General features: G+C 48.8%; 1 protein-coding gene across 12 annotated transcripts in view; it reads left to right on the forward strand.

The window, feature by feature from the left end:
* Positions 1 to 21,050, forward strand: part of PLXNA2 (plexin A2) — a 349,352-nt gene that overhangs the window by 56,095 nt on the left and 272,207 nt on the right. The window contains exon 1 of one of the 12 annotated variants that reach the window (XM_067558831.1): positions 5,500 to 5,752. The exons of the other annotated variants lie outside the window; for them this stretch is intronic. The gene's annotated coding sequence lies outside the window, so the exon portion shown is untranslated. Of the gene's footprint in view, positions 1 to 5,499; positions 5,753 to 21,050 lie in introns of those variants that run through there. 12 annotated transcript variants of the gene reach the window in all.

Genomic DNA, 21,050 nt, shown 5'->3' on the forward strand with positions numbered 1-21,050 from the left:
GAAGGCATAGGAACTGCACAAAATAAATACACACACACACTAAAGGCACAACCCACACACAAAACATAGTACGTAAATACACAAAACACATACATATAACCATATAGACAAAGTACTGGCACAGCACACCATACACAAAACAAAAACACACACCATATGCACATACAAAAGATGCAATACACAGACAGCATGCATACAAAACACACACAAGACACGCACATACAGGCACATACACAAAAACAAGCAGCATGTGCGTTAATATAATATAATATAATACTGGGTCAGACCAATGGTCCATCTAGCCCAGTATCCTGTCCCATGACCATGGCCATTGCCAGGTGCTTCAGCAGGAATGAATGGAACAGGTCATCAAGTGATGCATCCCATTCCCAGCCTCTGGCAAACAGCAATCCCTATAACAAATAGGTATATTCTCCCTGTACATCCCTTTACATCTCCATTCTCTACCCCCACTCCACGCAATCAATACTGATATTTAGTGCATGCTTCCAATGCCAAAAGAGCTTCCTGTGGTCCCCAGGAACTCGTCCATGCCAGCTTCAGGGGTGGGAGCACACACAAATCCAGATGAGGATTTCCCCTATCGTTGTTTCAGGTAAGGACATGCTAGTGCCTTAAGCAATATAGCCACAGGTCTGGTCCATGTAAATAGCATCATTCATCAGCGCCCGTTCTCTACCCTTGACAGCCCAGGTGCATCCCAGACCAATGCTCTTTTGCTCCTCCTCGTGCCCCAAAATAAACCCTTGCTCCTCGCATGCATCATGCAGTGGCCTCCTCTGCTGCCCTCTTGGGCTGCTCCCTAGATCAGCAATCCTATAATTAGCAGGAGACAGACCCTCCATCCAGGAAAACAATTTGCCACCAATAAATAATAAACAGGATGCAGCCCTGCAAAGAGGAAAGAAATGATTGAGATGCTCTGACCCGCCTTGTACGGCTTTCTGTGAAAGGAGAAATTGCATTAGCCGGATGAGCATTTAACCAAAGCTGGTATTTGTAATGGGATTTAGTACAGTTTGCTGTGAATGAAAGAGACAGTCAATATATCAGGCAGGGACAGAATAATGAAAGAGCAGAGCTCGCTAAGGGCGTGATCCTTGCAGGCACTGTGCACTCTCCTGATCTAAACAGCTGTGTCCGACGTATCCTTGCAGAACATCAAAATATCCCCAATACAGGGTCCACGCCAAGCCCTAGTGAAGTCCGTCGGAGTCGCCTTATTTACCTCACTAGGAATGGGGTCCGGCCCTTTGGCTCACCTTCCTATGCTCCGCAAAATTTTAGGGGATGTAAGGAAATCCTTCCATGAATGATAGCAAATGTGAGAAGGGGGGAAACTGACCCATCATAAAGGAGTTCTTACAACCTACTGTCTGACTTTGTCCCCAGGGAAGGAGTTCAGTTTGTTTTTGTTTTTTTTACAACCCCCACCTTCCCAAATTGGAAAGCTCCTTTAAACTATAGCTGCAAGCAACAGAAATAAGTCTGCAGGATGATTCTTCTCCTCCACCCACCCTCCATCAGCCTAAAAAAAGACCCCCAAAAACAACACACACACCCCTAACCCACTCCTGCAAGGGGAAAAGGTAGCCCAGGGCCTGAGAGGTATCGAGACTGCCCTGTCCCTCTCCAGCCCACCACAAAGAGGACGGAGTTCTTTTCTGGCACATAACTGAGTTTGTTTTGCTTTTACTTTCCTGGGGGAGAGAACAGAGAGAGAGAGAAGGAAAATCTCTCCCCTGAGCTCTCTCTCCCAGGTGTTTGTAGCTGCAGGCATGTGACCTACCACTAGAGGGCAGCTAGAGAATCTATTGTAGAGAGTTAATTTCTTTCCCTTGATTGTGTTCCTTTATTTGTGGCCAGAAGTGTGGATTGATTTAAGTCTCTCCTTTATTAAAAGGCTTAGGAAGTAGAGACTGGGAAGCCTTTGGGCGGCCAAGTCAGGCTCTAGCTTTCTGTTGTCAGTGATGAAGCTGTGTTTGTTTAAAATATACACCTGTGTGGTTGTGGCTATAAGCACCAGGCAATCATGTGACCTGGCTCTGCTGAATAAAGAAGAGCTTTTGGCAGCTCCTCTTAGTTTAGTGTTGAGAGGTGCGTGTTGAGGAGCTCTGCAGGGAAAATCTGGGACGCCAAGAAGGTGACTAGGTGATCTGCCTGTTGTCTCCCTAAGGCAGTGAAGCTGATTGAAAGTTTCAGCTGTTTTTGTATGTACCCTTCCCTCTTTATTTTAATTTGCTTTTCAGTTACTATGAGTGTCTTGCCTGATGTTTGTTAGCTAAATCACCCCGATGACTTATCTAAAGAATGTCAATCTCCAGCTCTGAGCTCACCCCGCCCAGGCTCTTTCACATGCTATGCCATGGTTACCTTCCAGAGACATAACACAAGGCAAAACTACACCCTGTGCCTTAAGTCCCCATTGGCAACCCTCTAGTTACTGGCAACCCACCAGTGTGTGTGGGAAGGTGGTACATGACTCCGATACAGGAGGGAAATGAACACCTCCTCAGGAGGAGAACGGGGACTGTTGGTTTTAAATAGAAGTAGACTAGGTTTGTTTTATTGATGGAACATAGATGAGCCCGCTTGGCTGAACGCTCTAGGTTTTTCTGACACATAATAAATAGTTAAGAAGGAGCAGTGCCCCCCTGAGGTATAACACAAAATAACCAACCACATCACTCCCCCTTCTCTATCCATTGTCCTCAATGATAGCTTCTTCAGCTGCCCTCCTAAAATGTCACCAGGCCCTGGAGGACAATAGGTTGGGTTAATTCAGACCAAAAGGCGAAGTTCATTATAAAGGAAAATTGTCTGCGGTGAGATTGCTCTTCTAGGAGACCCTTCTCTTAGAGCAAAGAGGGGCCCAGATGGACTAACTACACCAGTCGCACCTGGGGTGGTGTGTGAGGGCCAAGAGGAGATCTCCCAGCTAGGAGGTTCCAAGACATGGGGGGGCCCAGATTTTTTAATAGTGCTCAGTACCCAACAGCTTCTGATGTGATTACTCTTACTCTAATTGCTCCGACTTCTGCAGCCGAAGAGCTGAGCGCGTCTGAAAATCTGTCCTGAATGGTGGCTGCTGAGATCCATTGAGAACCTGGCCCTGGGGGATTTATAGCCCAATGCCAACAACTTCAACTCCACTTGGAAACCAGGTGCACATAGCTGGTGTCAGGCAGGGAGCACGGGATGACCACAATCTTCACTTGCCAAGTGAGCTCCTGCATTCTGCCTGCCTGTAGCTTCCCCAAGGTTTTAAGGTGTTACCCCCCCTCCCACCAAGAAGTGTGTGTTACACTAGTCTCGTCTCGAGGGGCATGCGCTGTTTCTGCATTGACCTGTTCCAAGCTAATGGGGGAGGGGGGCTTGTTTCTAAGTGCAGATCCTTTGACTCATTGATACGCTGTGTTGGGGCAGAATGTTTCGGGTGGGCCTCTGAACTGGGAATATCAGCAGCTGCCGATCCCAGCCTGAATGTGCTTGATTCAGAGGGGTAGATACAGAGCCCAGGGGATTCAGGCCTCTGCGCAGTGTGAGTGGATTATGAATGGTGGAAGCTGAGGTGCTTTAGGTCTCTGTTCCCATTTGCCGGTGGCTAATTTTTTACACTTGCCTAGTTCTTTGTGGCCCAAGAATCTCAGTGCTTTACAAAAGCTAGTTATTAAGTCTTATGTCAATTCTGTGAGGTTCCCTCCTCGTGTCATAAAAGGGGAAACTGAGGCACAGATGACCAAATTCTTTGGTGCATGCTGTCCCCTTTCCTTCATTCCGGCATCATACGACCTGCAGAATGCTGGTGCACACAGCCTTTAGGAAGCAATCCCAGTGCCAATGTTTCTGTGCTTGCACCCTGAATAGGAGGTGGGTTGTGGCCAGCACCCACTAGGAGATTGGGAAGGCAAATGTTTCATAAAGCTTGCTTTCTTCCTTCCTCTTCCCACAGTCCTGCATTGAATGCAGAAAGGGCGAAACAGAGGTTCTGGGCTAAAGAGTTTGATTTGCCCAAGTTCACAAAGCAAGTTCAGAATAGATCCTAGGAATGCCCCCTTCTATGAGTGCTGGACCACTTTCCCTCATTAACTCCCTAGTTAATGCCAGCATCTCCTAGCCAATAGTCTGCAGTAGATATGAAGGTTATAAATACATAACTAGGGGTTGCAGGATGGCTCAGACTGAGGACCGACTGCCTAGGCAGCAGTTGTGCAGAAAAGGACCTGGGGGTTGCAGTGGAGACAAGTTGGATATGAGTCAACAGTGTGTCCTTATTGCCAAGAAGGCTAACGGCATATTGGGCTGCATTAGTAGGAGCATTGCCAGCAGATCGAAGGAAGTGATTATTCCCCTCTTTTGGGCACTGGTGAGACCACATTTGGAGTATTGTGTCCAGTTTTGGGCCCCCCAGTACAGAAAGGATGTGGGGAAGTTGGAGAGAGTCCAGAGGAGGGCAACAAAAATTATTAGGGGGCTGGAGCACAAGACGTATGAGGAGAGGCTGAGGGAACTGGGTTTGTTTAGTCTGCAGAAGAGAAGAGTGATTTGATAGCAGCCTTCAACTACCCGAAACAGGGGTCCATGCAGGATGGAGCTAGGCTGTTCTCAGTGGTGGCAGATGACAGAACAAGGAGCAACGGTCTCAAGTTGCAGTGGGGGAGGTCTAGGTTGGACATTAGGAAAAAGTTTTTCCCTAGGAGGGTGGTGAAGCACTGGAATGGGTTCCCTAGGGAGGTGGTGGAATCTCCATCCTTAGAGGTTTTTAAGGCCTGGCTTGACACAGCCCTGGCTGGGATGATATAGTTGGGGGTGGTCCTGCTTTGAGCAGGGGGTCTGGTGAGATGACCCCCTGAGACCCCTTCCAACCCTCATTTTCTGTGATTCTATGAAACAGGCTGATGACAGGGCTGTCCCGTATCAGACCCTGCCAGGTACCTCTACAAACTGCAGGGTGTATGTTTGCACACCTGCCACCTTGGGCTGTGGGGGAGTGTGTGTGTGTGGGTGGGGGAAACCTCTGCAACGCGGGGCTCACCGGGCAGGGCAGGGGGGCGTCTGGTGCCTCCAACTTCTCTGTGCAAAACTGGCCTGAGCTGTGCACGCTTTGGCGTGGGGAGGGGGGGATGCTCGCTAGCTCCCTGCCCCTGGCCGGGGACTCTGTGTGTGTGTGTGTGTGTGTGTGTGTGTGTGTGTGTGTGTTTCAGCACCTGTCCTGGATCTCTCCGCTGTCCCCGGCGCTGGGCAGGGCCCGTGGCTCGGGCTCGCCGGCCGGCCGGCGAAGGGTTAAGGCGCTGGCTGCATGTTAATGAGCTCCCGGGTAAGACAGGAGGCAGGCTCTCGCCGCGCAGCTCAGCCCAGCCTGCCGCCGATGGGGGATGCGCTGCCAGTGCCGGGCAGGAGCTGGGGGACGGAGCCCGCGGTTCCTGGGGGAGGAGGGCGGGAGGGGAAGCCGGCTCCGGGCAGGGGAGCAGCCGGGCGGCGAGGGGCGGAAGCCCGGCGGGCGGAGGATAGGCAGCCGGGCCATTTGAACGCGGCGCGGCGCGGGCTCCCGGCCATGCCCGCCTGGAACAGCTGATCCGGAGCAGCGCGGCTGGCGGCGGCGGGCGGTGGATGTGGGTGAAGCCGGGATCGGCGCGGATCGCCTCCCGCTAGTGCCCGGCAGGTGGAGGCGGGGGGAGGCTGCTGGGCGCCCCGCTCCCCCCGCCCCCCCAGGAGCCGACCTGGAGCTTTGGTAAGTCACCCAGCCGGGGCTGGCCAGGGGAGCCCGTGCATTAGCCCCCCCGGCCCTGATCCTCTGCATGCATCTCTGGGGACCAGCCCCCCCCCCCCCCCCCCCGGTCACTGCACACAAGCACCCGCTGCATTCCGGGGCGCTGGGGGGGGCTAAGGCAGATCCCCCCCCCCGTAGCAGCGGGGCTGCGTGTGCGGTGCGGGGCTCGGTCCGGGCCCGTCTGCTGCTGCTGCTGCTGCTGCTGCTGCGTGACACGTTTTGTCTTCGCGTCCAGACCGGGCACTCGGGGACCGGCGCCGCTCCGCTTCCCCGTTCTCGGGGTAGAGCGAAGGAGAGTCCAGACCCCCTCCCCCCCCCCCTCCTCCAACACACACACACAGGTTTTAGGCTCGTCCTTATTTTGTCCCTCAGTCGAGCTGTGCTGGACATGTCTTGTAACGCAGCGGCGTGGGTTCCCCCCCCCCCCGGGCGGTGATCTGGGGGAGGCCATGCCCCAGGGAAACGAGCTAGCAAAAAGTTGCCATTGAGCAGGGGGGAGAGACTCTCTGTGCTCGTGAATATCCAAAAAAAAAACCCACCACGTTCCCGTGAAAACTCTCCGAATCTCTCGTGGAAGCCGGGTGGGAAACGGGGTTAGAAATAATGACTCCGCTTTCTTCAGAGAAATCCTCGGCGCTGTCTATTCTCAGCCCCGTCTAACCCCGGCCCGTGCCAGCGGAGGCTTGTGTCTACACACAGGACACCTAGGCACGCTGTCCTCTCTGCTGCATGAGCCCAGTGTAACCTAGAAGAGTCCAACGCCAGCCTTTCTTCTGGGCGAGCCGTGCCGATACTTGGTGTGTCGTGGGCTAGCCTGACGTGGAGAGGGAAGAGTGAGTGATGGGGGGACAATTTGTGTGTGTGTGTGAGATCGGCAGTTCAGGATATTGTCTCGATGGAGAGAGAGGGTGCGGTGTTAGCAGGTAGGATGCTATCAAATCCTGTTTCTCGGAGGGTTCCCCCATTGTGTCTAGCGCTTGACATGTCAATGGTGAAACGATTCTGCCGGCTGGATCCTAGCTGAGTTTGGGGGCGGAGAGGGGGGAGACGCTCTGCTCTCCTTTGCTGGACATCCCCCGTTGATACCGGTGTCTCTAAAAGTTAAGTCCAGTGACCTACTTCTGCCGCTGAAAGACTGCTCGCTGCCTCCCGGAAAATCGCTGCCCTGTGCAGAGCAGATGTTGATCTGTTTTTTCAGACACAGAGAGATTCGTCCTTTTATAAGGTTTTCCGTTTGCGCTCTCCGTGCCCGGTTTCCCCGCCGCTCGGAGTGTAATGCGATAGTTAGGAGCGGTTCAGGGAACCGAAGGAAATAGCTTTGATTTTTGGGAAAACGGTTCAGCTGAAGAGTAACTAAAATGCACAATTTCTCTTGTGAAATGGCTTGTAGAGCAAAATACAGACACTTCACTCCGCTCTCCTAACCATCTCTGCTGTGCTCCTTGCAAGAAGATAAAGTAACCCAATTTACTCTTCATTGCCTTTATATCTTTATTTGATGTAATTATTTGTGGAGTTTCCCCCTGGCTTATAACAAGTTTGTGCAGTGGGAACAGGTAACAGATGCTGTTTAGAATCTGCACAGAATCCACAAACATGATAGGAATAGCTTCTCCGGTGCCTTTCATCACACCCTGTGTTACTCTTCCCCTTAACCCTGAACTCTCCTCAGCAGAACAACATGAAGAATTTCCCCGAGTTTAGATGCCAGGGGGGGAAAACCGATTCTAACTGGGTATGTGACAGTGGAGAAGAGATGACTCCAATGGCCCTGTGCTCTTTAACTCTCTCCAGCAAATTGCGTTGGGATGTGACAAACTGGCTTGTGAAGCAGCTAAATGGAAATGACATTAGATGCAGTTTGTGGGGCAGATACTTTGGTGTCTCAGGAAGCCGTGTGACTCTCGCGGTCTGCATGAGGTCTCCAACTGACTGGCCCGTAAGAGCCTCAGTGCTCCAAGGCTGGCTTTGGAAACCAGCTGGAGCCTGAAGCAAGTCTTGAGGGAATGACCCGATGGCTTGGACAGATTTTAGGACTGATCTTCTCCAGTGATCACATTCTGCCTGCTACCTGGGTAATGGATAAGCTTGGGAGGTAATGGCTGGGTGCTGTGGGGTATGTGTGCAGGGAAGACTGGAGAGGAAATGCCATGTCTGCTATTTTGTGCCAACATGGTGCATGCCAAAGGTTACCAGGTCGCTTCTCGAAATATCTTTGTTCAGGGAGGCCTGGGTTAGCAGCATCCATCGCAGGCAGGAAAATATATACCCACGTCCACATCCATGCTGCACTGATCAAGCTGTTCTAATTGGCCCCGTAGTGCTCGAACAATGAACATGTAATGGGGTAGGGGTGGAGAATGTCCTCTCTTTCTCAGACTTGTTTGAGTGATCGCTTTCCATGAGATGCAGCGAGCTCTCTGTCCATCCAATCCCCTGTCATTTCCATTCCGGCCCTGGGGCATTTTTTTAGCACATGAAAAATTTCCTCCTTTCCTCTGTCTCTGGCCTTTCTAAGGGGGGGCGGGAGGGTGGAGCGTGGTGAGCCTGACCCATGGTGCTCCTGAGATGTGCCCTTTTCACATTTCTAAACACACAAACGGGGGAGAAAGTGGAAGGCAGTGAGATGTTTAAAATACACAAGAAAGGAGCTGACAGCAATATAATCATTCTTACGCGGGTGATATGAAATATTTATGGCTCCAAGTTGTGGCAAGATTCTCTCCTTGCTTCCATTCCCCCTCCCCCCCTCTCCCCCCCACCTCAGCCCTTCTCAAATGTTTTCCCTTAGTAAAATAATAATTAAAAATCTGGTGTGAGGGGCTTGATGGCTGTTTCTAGCCTATCTCCCTCCTTACCCAGCTGTCTCCTGGTATAGCCGCACACAGCTGTCTGTACACGCAGCCTAGGGGACACAATGTACTTCTGTCCATCACTACCAATGGGAGAGCCAGGGACTGCTAGCCACGCTGCCCAAATCATGCAGAGACCGGAGCATTGTGTTACAGTCCGTTAACTAGAAATAATTCAGAACCATCCATTTGGCCAGCCAGTGGAAAAGTGGGTCCCCCTTTGAGGTGCTTGTATTTTATAGTTGCAGTCTGCTTCCCCTTTGGGCATTCCGCTGTTAATTCACTAGGTCTGAATTTTCTTTTTTCCCCCCATCTCTCTCTGTCTCCCCTGCAATTCAAACAGTGATGAATGGACAAAAATCCCTCAAGGGAAACATTTTTTCACTTAGTTACAAAGATTTCATGGCTAATTAGAGTAAATGTGTGGTTTTTAGAGTGTTAATCTCTTAACCAGCTTGACTAGGAGGCTGTGAGGACAACAAAGAACAGGAGGACAAGAGGGGAAGCGGGGGGGAAGGTACAATCAAGTTTTTCCTAGGATTTGCCCACAAATATTGATGGCTGAGTCCCTGCTTCCTTTACGATCATGGCCAGGAGCATCCTACATGTGACCTGCGTATGTCCACTTGCTCCTTGGTTTGCTAGAGCCATGCACTTCTAGCCCCAGGAGAGCCACGCTCAGTTGTCTGCAAGACTAAAAGGCATTTGGGCTGAGGCAGTGGAAAGTTCTTTGTCTGTGTGTTTTGGTAGAAAGCTTCAAGGATAAAGAAGAGAAAAGGGGAACAAAAGAAGATTCCAGGCAATATATTGACCTTGGGAGGTGGTGTAGGCTGCTGCCTAAAAGGGTTTTACATTCAGATTCTTTTTCCGTAGCTAAAGGAAAAAAAATATATTTAGTGGGGTGTTCTTAAAGAGAAGGGAGTGTGGCAGGGATGCTGTCCCCCAGCATGCTGCTGCGCTACCTGTAGCAAGGCTGCTGTTCCATGCTAATCCCTTAGCCCAACCCAGTTTTGTTCCAGAATTGGGAATCAGGTTTGTTAAGGAAGTAGATCTATGGTAGAGGGCTAAACTGAGTACATCAAACTCATGTCATTTGTGATCTGAGCCTTGTTCTCAAATCCAGGCTTCTGGGAGATAAAAAGCTGCCTAACAGCCACCCATTCTTTGCTTTGTGGAGGGATTTTACTGTCAAAGTTTAGTTTTGGGGTTATTTTAAGAGGATCTCTTTCATTCTCAGTTTGTTAGATAGCGGCTTTCTCCTCCTCCGCCATCCCACTCTCATTTTTATTCCTCCCCCACCCCTCCCCTACACGAGGATGCATCATTCAAATCCACGTTTAGTCTAAGCAATTTAAAAACAGCTCAAGCAAAACAGCAGTAACATAATGCACTCCCAGGCCGGGCTGTGAGTCCGACTGCACTGAATTTTGCAGGCTGCTGTTACTGCTCAGAGATGGCATGAGAATGGGTTGTGGGCCACCTGAAATACCTTCTCACTCCACTAGAAGGGGGCTCCTACAGATCAGGCTGAAATGTACGAAACGGCTGCTTTTGTGGGAGGAGAGAAAAGGGCATCAAGCTGTCACCAGCTCTAACTTGGGAAGCCACTAAAACTGGACATCTCGTCACTTTGTGTACCGCTGGTCTCTTATGCTGAAAGGGGGCATTAAGTCGAGCAGCATTTGACTGAGAGTTTGACCCACCATTTTGCTGAACCCTGTCTGTTACTGGAAACAGCCCTTCTGGGGGAGTCAGACAGATTTTATTGCTTTTCAAAAATTCCCAGACAAGTCTGACTGGCTGTAGCTGATGATCCCCCAACATACACTCACCCAACCCCACATTTCCCTTTATCCAGGAGAGAGGTAGTCTTGGAATCTCCTCAGCATGGTTTCTTTGCCTCCCCTGCTGTGGACTGAATACAGGTGGCGAAATGTTCTCAGGTGGTGGTAAAATTGCTCTAGCATGACTGACTCTTTTTTTTTAAAGATGAAATAAGCAAGCATAACATATATCAGTGATGTGCCTTTCTAATCTAATCTTCTCCACTGGCTCTTTTGTCTGAGTTATAATCCATCCTTGCGTTTCAGTGGGGTTGAGAAGTAATCATTAGCCTAACTTTGCGGCCTAAACGGTGATTCTGGCTGCTCCGTGGGATGGTATGTGGCAGAGACAGGGTGCTGAGAAAAAAGTGGGCTCCCTTGTTCTGATCTGATATATCCCTTCTCATATTTCTCGGTGTAATCTCTGCTTCTCGTTGGCTGAAATTGAAGGTGGGAGGGAGAGGGGATGAAAAGCGAGATAAATGTATCATGTTATGAAAGTTTAATCCTGCTTTGCCTGGACTAAAATTACATTCAGAACAGGAGATAAAAGGCATCCGAGTCACATTATAAAAAAAAAAGTCCAGATCATCTTAAAAGGAAGAGTGATAGTGAGCCTGGCTGAGCCCTGTTAGCCAGGCCCTCTATCCTGCCCGATGCAGATGTATGTTGTTCCACTGCGATGGGAAAGCAAATGAGGTGTTCTCTCTGGTCTCTCGTCTGGAGAGCACCAGCAATCTACAGAGGAGATTAAAGGCTGCTCAGGTGAAAATGTCCATTTTGTTGTAGCTGGAATATAGGGAGCGGCTTGCAATCTGTGCAGAAATAGCCAAACCATTGGGTTTGTCCCAGCATAGCTGGCATCCTTCAGGCTGGGGGGGGGGGGGGTGTGTGTGTGTGTGTGTGTGTTCACCACTGCCCAGCTGGATGGACTTGGACTTACTCAGCTATGTGTCATAGTCCTTTGGGGCTAAGAGCCAATGGAGGTTCTCCTTGAGCAGACAGGATCGTGCCCTATGCCTTTGGGATGCGAGGATGTGAGTTCTATCCCCGCTGTGTCTGAAGTTCCAAGTGGCTTTGGTATCATGCCTGGTGGCCGGGCATCTTTATTTTGACAGAGCTCGTCCTGTGTTTGCAAGGCACTGAAAGGTTTGATGATGAGACTCTGAGCGTGACACCTTGGAGGACGATGTTGAAGTGATGATTTGCCTTGGGCACTGTTAATCATTTCTGGCGTTTCTCTCATAGCTTTTATCCAATACTAAAGTGTTTTACATATAGTAAGCGTCTCCTCCGCAGCTGTAGGAGACAAGTAAATTCTATCCCTGGTTTACAGACCAGGAAACTGAGGCACTGTGCGGTGGGTTTCTCAGAGTGAAGCATTGCTGGAGCCAGGAATCAAAGCCCGGAGTCGTCCTGATTTAAGCACAAACATACTGCCTTAACAGTGTGTTAATAAAAGGCTTGATGTTCAGACACATTGCTCAGTAGCCCGTGGTCGGTCACCAAATGAGAGATCTCTGCCAGGAAATTAAAAATCCTACCTGTGGTATATCCCCGTCCAACCCACTCGTTTCTATGCTGATTTCACATAGTGTGCGCCCTGTAGCGTTAGAGGGCCTTAAAAACGTTGCACTGAAGGACAGGCCCGTTTGTGGGGTGGCCTCTTGTCTGCCTTGACGTCTCCCCTAGAACTGCAATGAGCGATTGGAGATCAGTGGGAGTTGCAAGCTCTCCAGAGATCCTGACTGCTCTCCTGGCCTCCCATCCAGCACTGTGCACGCTAACCTGCGGAAAGCCCGGGCTGCTAGCAGGACGAGATTTTTAGCCCCAAATTTCAAACTGCTCCAAAATGAAGGGGGAGTCAGAGTTGGCAGCGTTGTAGTTGGAGCCCAGCAGCCCAAGCTTCATGGTGGCCCGTGACTGGTCAGGGCTTGTATGGAAGAGCGGGAGGCCGAGAAGTGGCAGCAGAGAGGGAAAGATAGGAGTTGGGCTGGAAGTGGCTCTATTGTGCTCATCTGAGTGCTGCCTCCTCAGCAGACTGGGAATGTGTCTTGCAGCCCTTCGCTTGCTTTGAAGTGACTTCCCCGCCGTGCAAAAGTGAAAGGTGACGTTTGGGTAAATATTACGTTGACCTCTCACCTCGCCCTCCTCCTGCTGCTGCTGCGCCTTTCTTATCGCTCGTTAATGAAGCAACCAGATGCCCAGGGACTGAGCCACAGAGGAAGAAGCAAGAGTTGCTCCAGCCAGAGAGTCCCCCGCGCGCTCTCTGCACTAAGCCTCTGAGGGGCGGTGGGGCAAGTGGGGATCCGAACAGTGAGCGAGACCACTGTTGTTTCAGTGCTGAAAGCTAAACAGGAAAGGCAAGTCTCCTTCCTCGCAGCCTGGTGAGATTGTGCATCCCCACCAGCCCCTGTTAGTGAGTGTTAGAGAAACATTTGCTCAGACCTGGAGTGCTGCTGTTAGAAACGTGAGAGCCAGCCAGCACGTCAGCACTGTCTCCCAGCTGGTCAAATGAGGCTTAATGCCAGGTCTACGCTTGAACATTTGGTGGTATAGTAGTGGCAGTTGGGGTGTGGTGTTTTGTTGGTATAGAAAGGTCATAAAAAAACCCTCCTAGTGTAGATACAATTATGCCAGCGTTTTTTGTTTGGGGAGCTGGGGTAAGCTACACCTGAAAAAGCTCTTTTTGACAGCATAAGCTGAGTCTACACGAGGAAGTTTTGCCAATGCAGTTATCCCAACAAACCTTTTTCTAGTGTTGTCTAGGCCGAAGGATATGACTCTCAAAACTGTCAGTGTTTTGCTGTTGGGGAAAGTCCATGTCATGTTGTGACTTCACCCCCCCACCCCATTTTCACAACAAAAGCAAGCTTGATGCCAGGAGCCCAGCTCCTCTGGGCAGCCGACTGGTAACGAATCAGCACATCCAGTCCAGAGCTCGTCAGGGCCAGCGCGTGTGGCTTGGGCTGATGGAGGCAATATTCTGTTAGCAAGCTGTCACGAGCCTTCAGGTGGTGCATTGTCTGGCTTCTGAGCACCCCGAGCAGCAGGATAGAGAGCACATCCAGCCTCGGACCACTTGGGGGGGGTGGGAGGGTCCAAAAGTAGTACTGACAAGCTCCAAATGGATACGAGAGGGCTGTCCGCATGACTGAAACGGCAGGGATGGCACTGGAGTCCTCCAGAGATGAAACCATTGAGCCATTTAGCTTGAGCTAAAGAGTTGGCGTCTGTAGCTGTGTCTGTAACATGTCCTCTGTGGATTGGCACCGAAGAGGACGTGTAAAACACACTGCCCAATAGGCTACAGATGCACATCCAAACCCCACACCACTTGAGGAAGGGCATTTTCAGCTTTCGTTTTCCCACCATCGAGCTTGGAGGGAGGCAGGCTAATGGTTCGTGGAGAGGCCACTCTCCATATGCATCACGGAGAGCCAAAGGAAGCAGCTTATTATCGTTTTCAGCTCCTCACTGGCAATTACTAGCATTTGGGAACCACAGTTTTCATTCACTCAGCAGCAGCTACTGATCAGCGTCAAGCCACAGAGCTCTGACTGCCTTTCACCTTGTGTCCGGAAGTCCAGCAACGCTGGAGAAAACAGGAAGTCTCTTGGGCAGTGCTTCACTGATTACTCACTTGCTCTTCTGCATGAGGGAAACGTCCAAGAAAGTGGATCCATCTTGATTTGTTCTGAAAGCTGCTGTCAGGCCCGGGCTCAGCTTGGATCAAGTAACTCATGTTATATCCAGGCTTGGCGAGCCGGGGGACAAATGCTTGTAGGAGATTTCACCGAGTGCATCAGTCATAATTTTTGGTCTAGGCAGGCTCACTTTTGTCATCCTCAGGGCATAGCCTGGTACCCATCAGAGTTGCTGTCACTTGCTTTGGGACAACATGCAGCAATGCGTGAGCTAGACAGAAGGAGGAAGACGGCAGCTCCGGGGCTCAGTGTCTTTGGTTCCCATGATCGGAGTCCCATATAATTCAACCCCACAAGGATGCCGGTCGGTGGCTGGAGAAGGAGAGGCCTGGTCTACCCACTAACTAGAGCTGTGTTTTAAAACTGATTTAGTTAAACCAGTACAAGTTAGCGTGTAGACAAGACCAGAGTTTAGGGGTCCTGTGAGTAAGAAACTGTCAATCCGGTCAAGTAAGGGGTTGTGTCTCCACATGCCCTTGCTACCCTGATGCCTTACAGTGATTTGCTGCATTAGCTCTCAGCTGGTCTTTGTTCAAAGTAGATTTATTACCAGTCATTTTTCTTCCCAGCCATGACTGACATTCTCTGAGACAGGGGCTTCCACAGAAGCATAAGGGGATGGCTTCCCTTGTCTTCCTAGGTGAAAGAGCTTTGCCTAAGCAAATACCTGTAGCTCGTAATCCACACCACATATATATGTCATGCAAGAATATTGATGGTCAGGGAGTCGTAATTTTTCCAATGACATGTTACATGGCACCTTATAGATACAGATGATAACCCTAGTGAGTTGGGGCACACTGAACTGGTCAGACCAGCCAAAATGCATTACCTGATACCAGCGAGGCCCTTCCCTCTGGCATTGGGATGCTCTTAGAGTCATAGATATTGAATCCACTTCATTCATCACATTGAGTATGAAGCATTGCCAACCCTAAGTATTCAAAACTAATGGGTATGGCCCCTCAACGTTTTGAGATTTGGTTTAAAAATTGTGTCTTTAAAAGATGACAAACATTGCTTTCTTTTTATTTACCTCTTGGTTTCTGTGGCTCTGGAGTTCACATTTACCAGCCTTTTTTATAACAATGAAGGTTAGAAACCTACTTTTATTTTCTTTTTTTAAACAAAGAAAGCAGAGATTCTCATGACACCAGGAGCTGGGACTTAAAAAACCCATCAAGTTACTATCTCATAATAAAATCATGATCAACTTGCAGTACTGTTAAAACTGTTAAACGAAATGACTTCACTGGACTCGGGGGCTGCCGGCTTCCTAGACCATATGACCAAAGCAGCACTAGGCACAGCAACCTGCAGCATTTGGGCTGCTTTCCTAAGGCAGCAGAGCCCCAATAAATCTGATGTAGTCACATCGGGTACTCGGCTCGTGGGGACAGAGAGACGGAAATCTGTCTCTGTATCTTATGCGGCTGCCAAGCCCCTGAAAGGCGGCACAATGGCAAGAGTGCGGGATGGAGCATCGGCCTCATGCTTGAATTTCCTTTCTTCCCCTGGTTTCTGTCACAGCCTTTAATGTGGTTTAAACATGCTTTTTGTCAATGAATTTCCTTTATTTTTAATAGATGCTTTAAAAGGCGGGGAAGGATGGGAAATTCCCACTCCAGTTAGGATGGAGGAACCAAAATAACCTCAACCCAGTTGTTGGGGAAGGGAGGCCTCCGTGAGCTCTGTCTGTCCTATCGGTGCCTCAACCATCTGGCTTTGTGATGAGAAGTGGGCAAGTGGGTGGTATGGGCTCCTAGGTGATCCAAGTGTACGAAGGTATCCGGGATCACTAACTTGTTACATCACAGGGATGCAGACACCATTGCTATTACTCCAGCCCCCAAACACGATAAGCCGTTTCTCCTGGGGTTGTGAATTTCTCTTTCAAAGGCACTGTTCTCAAAAGGTTAGTGACCGAGACGAGGAGTCAAAACTTCTGGGTTCCCTTCTTGGGTCTGCCAGTGAGAGGCTTCGGGCAAGACACAAGGGCCAGCGCTCTCACCAGAGCTCAGTATACGCATTTGGGGCCTGACTCTTTGTGGAAAGAGCTCCGCTGTATGGGTGCTGAGCATGTGCAAAAATCTGGCTGTTGTTCACAGGCCTAAATGGGAACTGGGCTCTTCTCAAAACCTGGCCCCAGCTGTTGGTGCAGAGCAATTGCAAATCTGACCCTGAACTCTCACGACAATCTGGCTCTTTGTAGTGCTTCTCTGTTTCCTTGTCTGTGAAATGGGTTCGATATTTGTCTGTGCGGCAGGTATGTGACGGTGTAATTCACTTTGGGCTTCTTTTATTAAAGGTGGGGATTTGCATGATCAATAATCCTTTAGCTGGACTGTGGCACAACAGCAGAAGTTCCATTACAGAATTTTTCTCTTACCAATCACGTACCAATGCTTAAACTTAGAGCTTTCTACCCCTAGTGCTGGGTTAACTCCAGCAGAAGTGCTGGGCTCCCATGTGCGATGTCATGTTTTCTTTAGACCCTTGGGGAGCAGGGACTGCTAAGTGCTGATGCAGTGGCGGTTGGCCTGTGCAAGCTTTACATTCACATAGCAACCACAGAGAGTCTGCAAACACTTCTGAGCTTAACTGAAGAAAGGGTTCGGAGCCCTCATTTGCTTGTCTGCTCTGGATGTAATAATGTTCTGGTGCAAGAGCTTGGGTAATGGGGCTTTTCAAGGCATTGAAATTGTGTGGCATGGGCAGTTCTGGTACATCAGTTCCAACAAATACATTTTCTGACTTTGAGGTGGTCACAGATTGTCAGAGGCTGGGATGTGCTAGAACTAATCCTCCAGAAGAGACAAAGGCAGCTGCTATTTAAGGGCATGGGAGCATGTTTTGTAACTTGTTTAAAAAAGTAAAACCTGCTCACGGGATGACAGGTCACTCGGAAACTCTGTTTTAATGATTCAGTGCTAGAAAGTTGGGTGGGAGTTGGATTGATGATTCCCTCCCTCTCCCCCCCACCCCAGCCACCCACACACACACACACTTCTCATTTGGCCCCAGGGTGGCGGTGGCTGAAAGTTGTTACCATGCAGTAGCTGGCGTTGGCCTATGTGAGTGTCAGTCTGACTCTTGGTAGACAAGGCCTATGTTTCTGAAAATGAATAGTGATTTTGGATACCCAACTTGAAAGAGGCCCATTTTTCAGAAGTACTGAACATCTGCCTTATGCAGATCAGGTTCCTTTAAAGATCTCTCCTGTTGAGCAACCAGAAACAATAGTCACTCTGGATAATTTAGGCCCCAAGTATCCACATCACAAAAACCCACCATAATATTTGGTGCCAATGAGCTCGCTTGTTGAAATGTCTTATGAAAGGAAACTGATTGTTGTTTGTATTATGGTAGTGCTTTGGCATACCAAAGAGGGAGCGGGACCCCACTGTTCTAGCCACTGTACAAACAAACAACACAAAGACAGCCCCTGTCCCAGGGAGCTTGTGATCTAGGATTTAGGCGGATGAGTTAAGATATATCAGTTGAATGAAGACCGAGCCAGATTTTTAAGTGCCTAGCATTAAAGCTGGGCAGGAAACAGTTTTCCGGTGCCATGAAAGATATATTTTGAATAATTTCCCATTCCAAAACAGGATGAAAAGTCAAAAGTCTCAAAAACTTTTGTGAACTGAAAATCAGAAGGAAAAAAAGGGTTGGGGGAGGAATTGAGTCAATCGAAACATTTCATTTTGATTTCAAAGTACTTCAACTCCCCCCCCCCCCCCCACTAAAAATAGCTTCATTTTCTAAATGAAAATTTGTTTCAAACTTAAAAAAAAAAACCAGAATATTTCATTTGGTAAATGTCAGAACAAAATGAGTAGACAATTCCAGAACCTTTTTCCAGAGTTTTTTCAAGTTGATGAATTTGTCGAAACTGACCCTTTCCTGTGAAGCGTTTCAGTTTCAACAAACCTTTGCAAGAAAAAGAAAGAAATGACTTATTAAAATGTCCTAGCTCTGCTTAGCATCCACAGCTTGTGCTGGATTTGCTAAAGTGTTGAGTGACCATCATCTCCTATTGTGACATGTAAGGCTAAGTTTTTGGGTCTCATGATCAGAAACCAGAGTGTGCAGCTTCTAGTCTACGTAAGCAGCCTCGAATAAGGAGCACGTGAACAACACCATGAAGTGTAATGCAAATGTGCTCTCCCTGTATGTCTCACTACTTTCACTTCAGGGGTTTGGAGTAGAAGTTTATTTCTTTCAGCTGGCAACTCTTGTACTCACATCTCTCTTACTTCGGGTCTCAAATTACAGTGGAAAAACAAGCATCCTCTGACAAATCTGAGACCATTTCCCCCTCTTTAAAAAAAAATAAAAATGTTTTTCAAAATTTAACATGAAGAAAAGCAAAATATTGAGTCATAAATGTGTTCATCCCTGACAATTCCTGTTGCCTTGTCTGCAAAATCCCGTCTATAAACTTGCCAGGTTATCTAACCCAGCCATCTTGCTGCTGAATAGGATGTAATGTTAATTTCCTTGTAGCTTTATTTTGTTTTGTGATCTATGTTAGTTCGTTTGGTTAACTGTATTGTGGACCTTATCACTGCCTAACAGAGGACCTCACCTTGCTCTCACTGAAGTCAGTGGAAACAGGACTGGGCCTGTATCAAGAGTGTTTCCCGAAGTCTAAGTAAAACATGTTAGTCTTAGTCTGGAGGGAGTTCCATTTTACACCTATTCTCATCCCCAGCGCTTCAGTTAAAGTTCTGATGTTCACAGGCAAAATTTAGGTTGAAACTATTTAATTTTGCATCATTTTCACCCAAAACAATCAGCCAGATCGGGCCTGTTTGACACACAAGTCTCATGATCCTGGCAATTACAGGCCAGTAAGCCTTAACTTTTCACTATTAGGCAAACTGGTTGAAACTGGAGTAAAGAACAGAATGATCTGGCGCACAGATGAGCGCACACTGTTGAGGAAGACTCAACACAGCTTCTGTAAAGAGACATGCCTCCCCAATCTATTAAAATTCTTTGAGGGTGTCAGTAAGATCGAATGGTTATCGTGTGCTTGGACTTTACAAAAAGCCTATGACAAGGTCCCTCACCAACGGCTCTTAAGAAAACTAAGCAGACATGGGATAAGAGGGAAGGTCCTCTCATGGGTCAGTAAATGGTTAAAATATTGGAAACAAAGGGTAGAATAAACAGTCAGCTCTCACAGTGGAGAGAGGTAAATAATGGGGTCCCCCAAGGACCTGTACTGGGACCAGTGCTGTTCTACATATTCATAAGTGTTCTGGAAAGAGGTGTAAAGAGTGACCTGGCAACGTTTGCAGATGAGGCCATATTATTTAAGGTAGTTCAGTCCAAAGCTGACTGCGAAGAATTACAAAGGGATCTCACAAAACTGGGTGACTGGGCAACAAAATGGCAGATGAAATTCAGCGTTGATAAACGTGAAGTAATGCACATCTGGTCTGGATTGCCGGCACTGGTGTGTACTATGGCCTTTCAGAGCACTCCGCTGGCAGCACAGAGAAGGTGACATTAACTGAGGGCCATATGGTGCTGGTTGCATTCACTGAAAGACCTGCTGTGAATGGGTCAAAAGGAAGACTATTCTGATAGAGCTCCGCTCCCCCTCTCTTCCAGAAATTTTGGAATGATGCAGATTTTGCTGTTTCCCTGTGAAATAAGGTCCTATAAGTCGTAGATGAACATGCTGTATTCCAGGCACTGCTGGATCTAGTCCAATATAGTCTGGATGTAGGAAGGAAATGACTCAGTTGCTCTACAGACAAGTGCAACTTTGCAATTGAAACAGGCAGGAGACAGCTGAGACTTCCAAACTTGTTTCCCAAGTGAATCAAGTTGTGGTGGTGCTGTTTGTGTTGCCAGTATGCCAAGAGGCCCCAGCCGGGGGCCAGAAGCCCATTGTGTGGGGCACCGTAGACACCCAAACAGCAGTCGCTGCCCCAAAGAGCTTGTAGTCTAAGCGCATTATGGGAGACACAAGGTGGATACAAACAATATAGGAAGGCAGATGGAGGGGAGACTGTGTAAGAGTGAAAAGAGGTATTTGGTCTAATAAGCAGTAGTCATCAGATGCCGCTGTCTAACCACTGCCAATTGTTGGGTAAGCATCGCGGCAGGGGAGAGTTTTAAAGAGGGTCGTGTATTAGCCGCGCAGGTTTTTATGAGGCACTTCTCTCATACGTAAAGGGCATCATGAGAGATGCTTGCGGGAAAGGTAGAAGCATTGTGGGCTAGCAAACAGGACAGTGGACAAGGAGATGGGAGACCCTGGGCTCCATTCCCACCTCTGCTGCTTAGGCAAGTCGCTTGGCTTTTCTGTGCCGCTGTTGCCTCGCATTCTGTTCATCTTGTCCATTTTGTGCATATGCTCTCTGGGGCTGGAATGCTTTTTTTCATTGTGGGTCTGCACAGTGCTTGGATCTCCGCTAGGTCCACGAGACACTACTAGGGTGACCAGATGTCCTGATTTTATAGGGACAGTCCCAATATTCAGGGCTTTTTCATATATAGGTGCCCTATGACCCTCCCGCTCCCCTCGCCCGTCCCGATTTTTCACACTGGCTCTCTGGTCACCCTAGACGCTGCCATACCTAAAAGAGATGGGTTGTTCACTCTACTCTGGGCCAGGCTTTTGGGACTTCATAACTGCATTGTGCTGTCCAGTCATCCTTGGCGCCTTCCCTGCCTTGTGTGTGGTAATTTCTGATCATTGCCATGCACTGACTTAAGCAGCTGCTTTCTCCATCCTGTTATCAGCTTGGCTGGAGAGGGAGAAGTTTCTAAATGACAGTAAAATCCTTAGCGAAGAAACAAGAGTCAGTGTTAAAAATAAAGAAAACAAGACAGCTTGTTTCATCTAAACAGAAGG

Source organism: Emydura macquarii, unplaced genomic scaffold (assembly GCF_026122565.2).
Source record: "Emydura macquarii macquarii isolate MOO-44397 ecotype Brisbane River unplaced genomic scaffold, CSIRO-AGI_Emac_v2 contig_2184, whole genome shotgun sequence".
In the NCBI taxonomy this organism is placed as follows: domain Eukaryota; kingdom Metazoa; phylum Chordata; order Testudines; family Chelidae; genus Emydura; species Emydura macquarii.